Source organism: Serinus canaria, chromosome 4 (genome assembly GCF_022539315.1).
Source record: "Serinus canaria isolate serCan28SL12 chromosome 4, serCan2020, whole genome shotgun sequence".
Taxonomy (NCBI): Eukaryota; Metazoa; Chordata; class Aves; order Passeriformes; family Fringillidae; genus Serinus; species Serinus canaria.
In genome coordinates this window covers 8,337,619-8,351,804 of record NC_066317.1, presented here as the reverse complement: position 1 = coordinate 8,351,804, position 14,186 = coordinate 8,337,619, and positions in this window count along the sequence as shown.

Here is a 14,186-nt window from a genome sequence, read left to right as displayed (position 1 = left end):
TCCTAGAGTTTCCCACTTTTAAAATTATTATATTAAAATTTCCTCACCTGGGGATGTGCTCCAAGATTAGTTCAGTAAAATGTTGGTATCAATAGTATTACCTGCAATGCAGGTAACCAAGCCAGGCAATCAACACAAATACACCACATACATGGGTCACTGAGCCATCAGATGTCAAAAGTGCAAGCATCTGTTATCATTTAAAATGCCCTGAAGACTCCACTATCCTAATCTCCAAAAATCTATTTTGTAGAAGACATACAAAAGTCACACATACCATGGGGAATTTGGAAAGGCACTGGCTTCCTATTTAACTGCCTCCATCACATCTTATGCAGCTACAACAGTATTTTATTAAAATTCATTTTCACAACAAAAAATCCCTGTTCATATTTTTTTCCTAATAGGTTAATTCTTCCTTAAAAAGGAAATATTTATCAAAGAAGAATTGTAATTAGGTAAAACAAAGGCAAAAAATCTTCTCTATTTGTGTCTGTAGCTTTCATGGTGTTGGAGGGACTAATCTCTCTGCAGACAGTGTGACCAGAGTAGACTCACACAATGAAGAAATGTGTCACAAATATCAACTAGCAAAGAGGCATCAGCCTTCCTTTTGTGTCATCCACTACCTAAAGGGGCTATGAGAGAGATGGAGGGAATTTTACACAGGCATGTAGTGATAGGGCATGGAAAAATGGCTTTAAATTGAAAAAGGACAGATTTAGACTAAATATTAGGTAGAAATTCTGAGAGAGTGGCAATGCACTGCAACAGGTTACTCAGAGAAGCTGTGGATGCCCCATCCCTGGAAGTGTTTAAGACCAGGTTGGATGGGGCTTGGAGCAACCTGGTCTTGTGAAAGATGTCCCTGCCCATGGCAGGGGAGTTAGTGATCTGTAAGGTCTCTTCCAAGCCAAATCAATCCAGAATAAATGGCAATCACGTGAAAAGCTTTTGTCTATATGCTCCATACATTGACAATTAATTAATTGTTCAGGAAATGCAATCTGGACAGAAAGAAACCCCTGAGAGAGATGCTATTTTTGCAGCACTTGCCAGTGCAGGTATGAGCACTTCATCATCAATATTGGCTTCTTTCAGTGTAGCTTCACACAATTCTAACACCTGTTTTTTTAGTTAAAACAAAATGGCCCTTTCTGTCCTAAAGCACGTGCACTGATGAAGCAAATTGGGGTGACAAATATTCATACAGTCCAAATCAGTACAAGAGTGTTTCTGCATATATATACATACACAAAAATATAGTATGTATAATAGATTTCTTAGTCTGATCATCTATACATTTGATCAAGAAAATTACACCTAAAATGTTATTGCATTTGTAATTATTCACACATAGTGAAACACTCCATTTTAATACAACCGTGACTTGATGGCTTGTAAAAAATACCATAAGAAACAGAACAGGGGGGAAAAACTCCTAATCTGTACCTTATCATTTTCTCACAAAGACAATTATGAGGAAGATTTCTGGAGTTTATTTTTCTTGTCTGAATTAAAGTGCATTTAAATATTAAGAAAAAAATTCCTATATTACTTCAGTCCTGCTCTTCCTGTGATATTTACTGCCAATAGCATTTTTGTATATATATACCCCAGGAGATGTAAAATCACATATTTGTTTTGTGAGTCAGAGCAGTAAGACACTGGTAAAACTCCATCTGGCAAGCAAGCAAAAGTTCATTTTTGTGTTTCTGTTATCACTAAATGTTATTCAAGATTCTCATTACACTTGTCATCCTAGTGCAAGCTTAATTAGAATTAATAAATGCTGTACTGATCCAAAAGGAAGAAAGGGCAAAGAGAGAAAAACATACTAATTATCAGCCATCCAAAATAAAGCAATTTGACATAGGACACACTGTGCAGATGGACCCATCTTGAGCTGGAGATGTAAAAAATCTGTTAAAAAAAATGAATATTTTAGGTTTTGATTTTAATGCCTTAATGACCAATTCTAAGTAAAATATCTCTCATAATGGGTTCAGTACAGGACACAGAAGGTTTTAATCCATTATTGACCTGCTTTGCAACTTTTAGCAAGTAAATTCATTTTTATGCTCCTTGATTCCCTTGTCTCTGGAAGTGACATAAATATTTTTATCCACAATGTAAGTCTCTGGATCTTCCATTACAATAAGATGCTATTTTAAAATGCAGGAATAACCTGCCCAGCAAAGGATCACAAGCAAACTATGGAAAAAAACAGCCAACCAACCAACCAACCAACCAACCAACCAACCAACCAACCAACCAACCAACCAACCAACCAACCGAAAAAAAGGAAAACAACAACAAAAACCAACCAACCAACCAACCAAACAAACAAACAAACAAAATCCCAACACTAAAAAACTCCACCACAAAATCAAACTTACTGAGAACAAGCAGCACTCCCTTGTGTTAACAAGAAATGATGGTTTGAGAGGGGTTATATTGTTGCTGTTCTGTTTTTGGGGATGTGTTATTTGATTAGTTAGAGGTTTTTAGTGTTTGGTATCCTAATATTAAGGAACATAAGCTGCATTAAGCACTTAGTATGTCCCAAATATTCTAGATATTTTACTTCAAGGTTTTCCAAGAGCATTTGAATATCCAAGAAGTGTTTTACTTGTTAAAAATGAAAAAAAAAATCCGATATTAAAGTAGTTTTCTTCAAAATCATAGAGAAGTGCTTTATAAAGGCATAATAAGAATGAGCTTTTTTATTTGTTCATCTTCTTACCTTAAGGTAGTGTCTTACTATAACACTTTTGGACTTTACCTTTTCTATATTCAACTCTTTTTTTGCCTTCAGAAATCTAACAACTTCATTCTTTGTTTTGCTGTCTCAATCCCATGTTAAAAATTTCTGGTTTCTACCTGTTGTATTTAGGAACAAAATTTAAATAAATAAATTTTTAAAAAGTCAAATAAAAAATGAGCTCTCATACTTTTTCTACATACATGTACTTGCATAATAAGGAAAACGGAATTTTAATATTTCCAAAGATAAACTGCTTTTTCTAACTGCCCTTATATAATTCTCCCATTCTCTTTGCCATGACATTTCATGCATGACTCTTTTGAAAAGTAAACTGAAAAATGAGGAAGATTTTTTTCAATTAAACACTCCCTAATCCTACTCTATTCAAGGAGAAGTAGAGGAGCAAAGAGCCATTATGCTATTTCTTAAAAATTTAAGTTTGTGCTAGATGAGTAGAAAACTAAACTATTGCTCTATCAATACATTACACTATTATTCTCCTGACTTTTTGTTTTCAAAACTAAATTTCTGCAAGAGCCACTGACAACACAGATTTGTTATCCCCTCTCTGTATAACACATTAGCATAGGTGGATGTCTGTATTTAATATTTCTTATCTGTGGGACAACTCGACATGCTCTGTTCTTTGCAAGTTCCTAATATAGAGTTATGAAACATCAATAAACCTGTCATTAAATATCTTTTCTTTCTGTTTTGATTTTTTTGTTTGTTTTGTTGTTTGCTTGATTTGGTTTTTTTTAGAAAAAATATACTTGATGCTATCTGCCTTGTCAGTGAATGACAAATATACATTCACACTTGAAGTAATGGTTTGAGATAGTCAGCAAGACATGAAATTCTGACAGTTTGTGTCTCTATGACCCTCTTTAGAGAACATATTTCAAGTTGCATAGTAACTTGAAGTTGAGTTTATTTTATTTAATAGTGTTTGTGATCCTATGCTTTAGGATAAACAGAGAAAATAAGAAAATACTGACATTGTGAGATGCAGTTTATGTTTTAATTTGCGATGCTCACAGTACTCTAAATCACATGCACAAAGACTTTGCATTTCATGAAGCATCGTTTCCCCCTTGCCAGAAACTGGAAATCCAAATATACAGGATAATTTAAAAACTGGGAAGAGACTGTAACAGTCTCCAGTCTTCATCATCTACTCAGCCTCCTACAGATTGCTCACAAGAATGAGATGCCTCAGACTACAAGTTACATAGAACTTTACTTTTGCATAAAATATTACTTAATAATAATTTTGGCCTATTATTCATGGCAAAAGAGCATATCTTAGTACAAACCATTTCCTTGGAGGCCCCACACACTTTCCCTTTCTTTAACATCAAAGTTTAGGAGCATCTTCTGAGTCACTATGTGCAACCAGTGCTTTCCTTGCCGTATCCTTCCCACACACTCAATTATCTTCCACACACAGAGGAGACCACATGAACTTACCTCATCTTCACAATGCCAGCCTCTCACATCAACATTTTAAATTTGCTCATATAAATATTAATGCTGACTTCAGAGTTAAACTAGCATGGAACAGAAATTCCCTACAAGCATCTTCAAAAATATTTCTTAAATCATTATTTTTTCTGGGATGTATGCCATCAACTTTACAGCTTCATTTGCTGACCAAAAGCAAGACATGCTTGTTTCTTTCTTTCCCTTAATTATTATGATTTTATTTCTTACAGGGACTATCTATCCTCTGAGATGGAAATTGTCTTTTTGTTCAGTGTTCTGTCCAGCAGGTAGGTAGCTATTAGGATCATGAATAAGAAATTATTTCTTAAAGTCTGCTGATAGAAACAAAGATATGGAAGATGTCTGATTGGACAGATACTTGTACGGAGTTCAAATGTGTGAGTCATGCCTAGAATCACAACGTAGCTATTTCTGTTCTTTTATTCTCCTGCTGCAAAAAATGCAACTTGGTTTCAGATGGAAAAGACTTCAATCTTTTATATAGCAAAAAAATCTCTTTTTCCTTGCAATAAAACAACGCAGTTTCAACTTTTTGGGTTTTTATCCCTCACCATAAATTGAAATCAACTTACATTTAAGCATTTGCTATGAGCTACGTCACACCGAGAAGTTGTCAGATACCTGAAGTTTAATTAAATATCATACAGCAGCCAAAAATTTTGGCTTTTTGGAATTTTAGTAACAATCTATGAAGCAATTTACTTCAGGTAATTTGGAGATACTTGGCTCCAGACTTCTGTCCAAAAGCCACCCATGGCTGATGTGAAATGAGCTAATCGATGACTGAAGCCCTCTGGCTCAAGTCCCTGTCATTTCAGCCCTTTGCTGCTGCAGGCTATGGAATAGACCTAAGAAACCTGGCCCATTCTGAATTCTCTTTCCAGCTGGGTGGAAAAGAGGCAATCTCATTGCCGGAGGTCCTGATGGCTGCAGCTTAGACCAAGGTCTCCTTCCACATGTGGGAGTCCTTATGTTCTGGGCTAGAAGATCAGAGGCTGTCTAATTTCAAAGAGAGAGAGCAATAACCACTTTTCCCAGGGTTCTGGCCTCAATTCAAGGAACAGACATGGATAAAATATTTTTCAATAGTCTGTGTATTATTCTGAATAAAATTACATCAAACAGAGTAATGACAATTGAGTTTAGCTGGACTGCAAGGAGTCTCAACAGTCAAAGATATAGCAAGGAAAAAATCATTCAAATAATCCCTATTAAATTCATTTTATTTGGGTCTTTGTCTGTAACTAATAACAAATGTCTTTTAATAATAGATTTAAAAATCCAGCTTATTCTAGGATTTCAGTCTCTTACTGGATTGTTTTGACATCTCTTCTACAGTGACAGGCAAACTTTGTCAACGGCCTGAAGTCAGAGATATGAGAGAATATGGTGTCTGAAACCCTTTTCAAGATCCTGTGTACTCAGACAACACCAGTTCAAATGAAAACTCCCAACTCCTGCCTCTAGCCTGCTGCAAAACAGATATTAACCATATGAACTGTGGGCCACGTAAAGCTTCTGGGCTACAGTACAACTGCTATCTCTCCAAACCCCAGCATCTCAGAATTTTGGAATTTTTCTGAAAACAACTTGGTTCACTTCATAGATAAGAATCAGTTTTAATATTAAATCTCCAGAAGATGCTCACCCAGAAATAAACCACTCATTCCCTCTTAGGGTTTTCTGCTGTGTGCATGAGTTAACCATGGAGGAGCAGGACCATAATTGTCCATACATTTAATAGTTCCTTCCTACATAAAGGTGTCATCTCTCAAAATGTAAATTTCTCATTTTTAACATAGGGCCTAATTCAGCCAAATTAAATATAGAAATAATCTACCTGTTGTCATTCTCGAAAGGAAAGATTCAAGCAAATACCCATTTCAAACATAGATCTGTGACCAGACCCAGCTAACAGGGAAGTCTGCTGTCTCTCAGAGGCTTGGATAAGGGACATTACTGGAAAACTCTCTAGTTTACTAAGGCCCTCTGATTACTATTTGCTACTGCTTGTTCAAACTGGTAGTGATGAAATTACAACAGGAAGTCCAAGGCCAATCAAAAGAGGCTTTAGGGCCTTGGGACAATTGGTTGAAGGATTGGGAGCACAGGCAATTATTTCTTTTATCTTTCCAGTAACAAGGAATAATACTGACAGAAATAGGTAGACCCATCAGGGTAATGAGTGGCTTCGAGGCTGGTGTAATCAGAGAAATTTTGGATTTTTTGACCATGGGATGGTCTATTCAACATCCTGTCTATGGCACTTGATGGGATGCCCCTGTCTGAAAGGGGAACAAGAGTTCTAGCACAGGAGCTAGCAGGGCTCATTAACAGAGCTTTTAGCTAGCTTGGAAGGGGGAGAGGGAAAACACCAGGCTTGCCAGGGATGAGTAACAGAATGCTGTGTCAGAATTTGAGGAAATGAGGACCAACTGGATCTCTGAGTTAGCTTCATAAGGTGTTGGCTACAATTTATCACACTTGAAATAGACATTAGATCCATTGTAGAAGGACCAACTCCAATTATTTAAACTAAAATTATGACTGAACTCCAAGGGTAACACATCTACTTATAGGAAAAAATTGCAATGGGATTTTTAATGATTATAATGTTCAAAATGTCAGGTTTTTGTCTTTACAGAAAGATGAAGAATCTTAAAGTTGCAATTGTAGCTTAGGGGTGCTATCACAGAAGAAGAGGGCGAAACAAACCAAAAAAAGCATCACCTCAGTTTTAAAGTCCTAAAAACATTAAACCATTCAAGGCCTTGAAAACTTTCATCAGATTGACAAAGGTACACTTCAACTTTAATTTATCTTGACCTGAGCCTATCCAATTAAAAAAAAAAAAAAAAATTGAAATCTAGGGTAAATTTAACTGAATACAACAGCTTCCTTAAAATTATGTTTTTTCCTTCTTTTTTGTCCCTCTCCCAGTAGCTGAAATTAAAGCTGAGAAAGGAAAAGACTTCAGAATATGAAAATTTTGAACTGTATGTCTATCCAAATATTCCTACAAAACTAAATCCAAAGGCCTAGCAAAATACTATTTTAGGCAAATTGACAAAAATGCTTTTGGGCTCAGTTAAAGTAAGACTCAGATGAGGATTTAACTTTAGTACAATTATAATTAAAAAAAAAATAAAAGGAGGGGCATTAATACTATGAGAAAAGGAGAGATGAATATTCTTTCTTCTTTTTCGTTATCTTGGAAGAGACAATGTTGCAGCATCATTGACTCCTTCCAAGGGCTTTTTCCAAGAATCAGAGTGATCATGATGACCACCACACATTGCTCCATCATATTCCATGGCTTTTTCATAGAGAAGGGAAAAAAGACTCTTTATTTTATATCTACAAGCTACAGGCTATCTCAAACACATCAATTCATATTTCCGATGAAAAAGTAGAAACATTTTTTCCCTGGAGGAGAATTGGAAGAATTGGAGGAATTCAGGCATTGGAAGTTGTTCTGGGAGGTGGTGGAGTCACTGTTTCTGGAAGCGCTTGAGTCATCTGTGTGTGGTACTTGGGGACATAGTTTCAGGGTGATAGTGGTGGTGCCAGGCTGACAGTGAGACTGGAAGATTTTCCACGTCTCTTGTCAACTTGATGATTCTGGCATTCACTGCTGAGCTACCTAGCGCCAAGTGTTGCCTATAGGTGCTGGTTTGGGGCTGGCCACGACGTTGCACCCTGATCACAGAGCAGTGGTGCCGGTTGCCCACGCGCTCTGATCCCCTTTCACTTTTGGCGTGTGGTGGTGTTGGCAGGGGACCAAGGATGAGGGAAGAGATGACTCCATCATGACTCCATGTTTCAGAAGGCTGATTTATTTTTTATGATATATATTATATTAAAAGAAAATTATATACTAAAATTACACTGAAAGAATAGAAGAAAGAATTTCATCAGAAGGCTTGAAAGGAATAGAAAAGCAAGGAAAAGAATGATAATGGAATCTTGTGACTGCTCACAGCGTCGACACAGGTGGATGTCATTGGTCATTAAGTAAAAACAATTTCACATGCTGGGTAAACAATTCTCCAAATCACATTCCAAAGCAGCAAAACATGGAGAAGCTGAAGCTTCTCATCTCGGGAGAAAAGATCCTGACTAAATGATTTTTCAGAAAACATGTCTGTGACATCGGTGCGCATGATAAGAGTGCATCCTGACTCAGCCACGGGCAGGCAGGATTGCGGTTCGGCCACTGGCTGGGATCCCGGACCACCAGGAGCGGCCAATAAATTTGGACCCACGTCTATGGATTGAGGCAAAGGCAGAAGGAAGAACTCTTTGCTTGTTTCTCTGAGCTGCCTTTATTCTTTCCCATGATGGGAGCAGCACCGGGGCTGCAGCAGGAGCAGGCGGGTCATGGGAGCAGCACAGCTTGAAGTGGGACAGCAGCAAAAGAGCACAAAACAAAGAAAAAACGGTGGCTTTTATGGGGGAAGGGGTGGTTTCCTAGGAGGACACCGTCTAATGAATCAAGGGCTAGATAGGAGGGGCCTGGGGGGACAAATATAAACATAATACCAATAGAAAAGGGGTTGGGAAAGGTGCATACCAAGGAATGAAAGGGAACAAAGGTTCTGGATAAATGAGTGTAGCAAATTATGACAGACAGGCTGCAGGGGCAGGATTTTTGAGGATAGACGGGGAAGAATCTGGAATTGTCATAACTGCCACAGGGAAAAGGCAGGAAGACGGGTGGTAAACAACTTTAAGGAGAGACTAAACATATAATCTTCAACCCCCACTGCCACAGGCCACATGGGTAATCTTTGGTCTTGAGGAGACCCACTTGGGATGCTCCAAAGCAGCCGGGCACGGCAGAGGCTGCAGGGCCATGTCCAGGCAAAGGCAGCCTGTGTGGATCCCTCAGGATTGCAGGGCAGCAACCATCTGCAGGGCCTGGGTTGGTTCAGGCAGCAGACACCGATCCTCAGGCTGTGGCGCCAGGCAGGGGCAGTGGAACAGGCTGTACAGTGCCCACCTAAGGTTGGAGGGATGTTTTTGTGGGGGACCTGCTGCTGGCTGAGGGCCTGGGCTCCCAGCTGGGGAGCTGAGGGGCTGGGGTGGCTATGTGGGGCAGGCACCGGTCTTGGTGTCCCAGCCTCTGGCACCTGCTCCTGGAAAGCAGGAGAGACCGTGTGTCCTCTGGGGGCCGGGGGCTTCCACATGGGAAGATGAAGCACAGAGCAGCTCTTGGGGGCATGGCCCAGATGCCCCGAGCTCAACCCAAACCTCAGGAGGGACATGCATGGGAAACCCATCTCCTGTCAAATCTGCTGGTCTTTGCTCTCTGTTTTCATCTTTACAGATCTCCAATACACTTCTCTCGTCCCACTTGTCATCCTCTTGCAGCAAAGGCTTGGCCCCTGTGCTCTCTTCCGAGCTGTCCTGCACAGGGACTTTGTCACTGTCACTTCCCAGAGGATGTCCTATCACTGCTGCTAAACAGCTGGCTACAGGAGTCTTGCTCTTCAGAAAACTCTAGGCTAACAGACTCTTCCCAGTCTGATGTTTCTTGGTAGCTCTCGAAATCTCCATAGGACTGCTCTGTCTCACTGAATTCTTCCCAGTCAGACAGATATAGGGAGCTAGTGGTTTCTCCTTGGGAGTGCCCTTGCTCAGAGGATTCTTCCCCATCTGAAAAGTCTTCATAGCTATCACTGTCGTCTTGGGACAGCTCTTCTTCACTGTATTCATCCCAGTCAGAAAGGTCAGAATTGCTACTGGTATCTTCTTGGGAGAACCGTTCTTCAATAGATTCGTCCAACTAGGACACTTTCTGGTGGCTAACAGTATCTCCTTGGGATGATTGCTGTTCAGTGCAGCCTTCCCCAAGGGGCACTCCTTGGTAGCTACTGGAATGTCCTCGGGACAGGAGCTCAGTTCTGGCTTCCCCTTGGGACCCTTCTGGGTAGCTTCCAGATTCTTCTAGGGAGACCTTTTGCTCAGTGCATGCTTCCATTTGGGACCCTACTTGGTATTTGCCCATTTCCCCTTGGGACAGCTCTTTGTGTTGCTCATCCTTACACTGAGAAAGCTCAAGCTCCCCAGCCAAGGTCCCACGCTTGCTCTCTTCCCCTGCCAGGACTGACTCCCTGTCTGCCTCCTCCTGCTGCTCCCTGAGCTCCTGGGCTCCCAGTGGGCTGGGCGAGGGCCTGGGTGGGGGAAGAGCTCAGGCTCTCTTCTCTTTGTCCTGGAGCTCCTGCTTCCAGTTCTGCAGCCATGCTGTGCTCCAGGTCCCCCTGCTCCTCTGGCTGCTGCCCAGATTCCTGGACCTCAAGGACAGCCTTGAGCACCACCTCAGAGCTGATGTGCCCCGCTAAGTCCAGCAGAGCCCCGCTAGAGCCTGAGGGGCTGCGAGGGGCAGGGACTGGGCTCTCTGTCCCTGCCAATGGCAGCTCCTCACTGTGAGCAGGAGAACCTGGTGCCTTTTCCACCTCGGCAGCCAGAGGCTCCGGGGGCTCCTCCACCTCTTCAGCAGCTCCAGCCGGAGCAGCAGCAGCTGCCAGCTCGTCCTTTTTGGGACTCCCCGGGTCAGGAGAGGCGCTGGGCAGCTCACGGGCTGCCTCTGCTGCCACCGGGGTGCCCACGCTGCTGAGAGAGCTGGGCCCCTGCTGGGCACACTTGTCCTTCTCTGGGTGTAAGGGTTTGTCATAGATCCTGCACCTGACACTTTCTCCCCATTGAGACAGCCCCTGGCTGCTGACACTTTCTTCCCTTTGGGACAGATTTTGGTCACTGCTGTGTTTTTCCCTTTAGGTCAGCTTTTGGAGACTGTAGTCTTTTCCTTGGCATACCTCCTTGTAGCTGTTGTCTCTCACTTGGGAAAACCCTCTCTTTTCTTTTTCTCATTGGTACATGTGCATATGGCTTCGAAAATCTTTTTTCAAAGGATACAGTTCCTGGTGTCCCTTCCCTTCCCACAGCGGAAGCTCTTGGCATGTCAGATCTTCTTCCAATTGGGACAGCTCCTGGCATGTCTCATCCTCTTTGTCCCATTGGGAGAGCTACTGGACTGTCCCACTTTCTTCCCAGTGGGACACCTCCGGCTCTTGCTGTGCGCCATCTCCCCACTGGACTCTCACACTTACCTCACACTGATGCTGCTCTTGGCATCTCACAACTGCACATGGGCAACCTTCTTGCTCTTGGCAAAACTCTTGGACTGTCATCTCTTCCCAAAGGCAAAGGTCTTGGCTGGTAACTTCTCCCCATTTGGAAAGCTCTCGATCCATGTTGTATTCTCACTGTTCTCCCATGCTGGCCAAGGCTCCCTCCTCCTGAGAGTCGGACAGGACAGGCCTGAGCCGCCGCCCGCCCCCGGCCGCTGCCCGCTGAGGGCCCGGCCTGCCGGCCCGTGGCGCAGGGCTGGGGGCCTGGAGCTGGGCTTCACCTTCTCCTCCTCCTCCTCCTGTCTGAGCTCCTGGAGTGCAGAGTGGGATCCCGGGAGCTGCTTCCTCCTGAGCCAGCGGCTCTGCTGGGACTGGGCAGGGCCGGGCCCTGTGCCCCTGGTACAGCCCCTGTCGGGCCTGGCTCTGGTGCGCAGGCCTCCAGCCCCTCGTTATGAGCCGCTTATGAAAGTGACCAGAAAGGCCCCGGCCTGAATTAAGGTGCAAACCAGACTGTATGCCAAAGTCAGTAGTATCATTTTATTCAACAAGAAATGAGAGACAGAGAGAAATAGAAAAGAAGTGAGGGGAGAAGAAGAGTGTCAGAGACAGATTTCGTAGGAAACATCACCACTCTGTAGATCCCAATGATCTACAGATCCCCCAGTCTTGTGGATGTTCTCCATCAGATTTTCTCAGTGCTGAAGGTCCCCTGCAAAGATGGAGTTTTGTGGGTTGGTACACACTTGGGCTGGGTGGGAATGCCCAGCTACCTCCCCTGGAGGGGGCAAGTTTGGCACAGACTCTGGCAGCAGCCTCTGGATCAGTTGCATCCCTTAGCATCAGGAGCAGAGCTCTGTGCAAGGCCTCAGCAATGAGTGTGGGGAGCGCTCTGGGGGTGTTGGATGGATCCTGGCACCTCCTCAGCTGCCCCTCAAGGGAATGTCCTATGGATGTGGCTTTCCTGGGGATGGGAGTTTTACAGCTGAGCCAGTTTGTGTGAGGGAGAGAGTGAGAGAGTGTTGCTTAAAAACTGAAAATGTTAGATCCACCTAAGAAAAAAACACTCTTTGGACTGTAGTAAGTTGGTTTTTCTTATGCATGTTATTTACCTCATATACAGTAATTAAAAAGCAACATTCCATTTTAAACAATGCTTACATAATTGAAAGGTGTTCAATTTTACTTCACCACAGTAAAACTTAGCATTATGCTGAAAGTTCCTAAATGCTTCAGAAATACGTAGTACTAAAGGTTCTGTCGCCACTAATTAGGAAATATATTAATTGAATTGATAACTGAACAAAGTGGTTAACATCAGAAGAAACTAAATAGCATATAAGAGGCAAAAGAAATTAGCTGTTTCAATGGAATTTTGAATCAGAAAAACATAAAAGAGGAAGAAAAAATTCTTTAGTTTCCTCAGTAAACAAAAGGACGGTTGAATGTAGGAGTGAAGTAAACAACAAAAGCACAATAATGAACTGGGATTTTATGCGCTGTAATAAACTTCCTAAATTACTGATTTTAACTAAAATAAACAGGTAAAATTCTTTCCCATTCTTTTCTTCCTTTGAATACTTCTGCATTAAGCATTCAAGCACCTTCATGCAGAACATGTTCCAAGTTTGCTCATACACTGGGAACAGACATTTACATTAGTACAGCCTTGTTTCTCCTACTGTTCTCTGACATGTGCCAAAGATGTTTAACGCAGAAACACATCAACTTTTTCTCCCAGCTTCCCAAGCACCTTGTCTTTTAAATATGACTGACAAACTAAGCTAGTCACTCTTTCAAATTGCAAATTCTCACCTTTTTTACATTCTAATGCAACATGCATGTGTAACACCTCAACTAAAACAGCAGAACTGAATAGTCCTGAGAATTATGCTAAGTGAATACGTCAAGATGGAGACTACCAACAATGAGGCCAAGTCCTGTTGTGTCCTTTCAACTCAGGCAATGGGCACTGAAGCAAATTAAGCATACCCAGCTCCTGCCTATTTGTTCCCTGAGCAGCACCTAGGACTGCAAAACAGGCCTGGAATATATTACAGTATTTTAAAGTGAGATCTTTTCCATTAATGCATGAGTGACCTTCCCCTGAATAAAGTTTTAGTTAGTATTACACTTTCTGAACTGATACAGCAGTAAATATAAGATCAAAATCAGGTCATGAGGAAGTTTTTTTCATAGGATAGGCACAGTAACCAGATTTCAAGCCTTATGTCAATTGTTGCTTCTATAAAGGGATATATTAAACCAGTAATAATGTAAAAATTCAAAAAAATCACTTTCCTCTTCTACATTTCTGAAATACATAGTCATTATTCTAAACTCACCTAAATTCCCTTCCAGAACTTGGAAGGCTTGTTTCCAAGCCTCTGCTTTTGAAAAGTGCTAGTCATGGCTTATGTTTCACTATTGCCTGACCCTGCTGCCCTAGAAAGAAATGTTGAATTAGTTATGTTAGAAAAGGATTTTCTTTCTAAAATCGCTAAGGTTATTTGAAACAAACTGTTCCCTCCTCTAATATTTTGAACCTTTCATGTCACTATTCATTTGAGACATACTGGCTAAAAAGATTCAACCCACACCATCACATAAGACATCAGTCAGTTTGGAACCATTTAATAAGGCTTCCTCCCAGTGCCAATCTCCATTATGCAAAGCAGCTTTTTAAACATTCAGCATTTGTTGCCCTGATTTCTACAGTCCCACCATGCTCGTCTGTAACCTGGAATAATGGAAAAGAATAGCATTAAAAATGCAAAAATAGC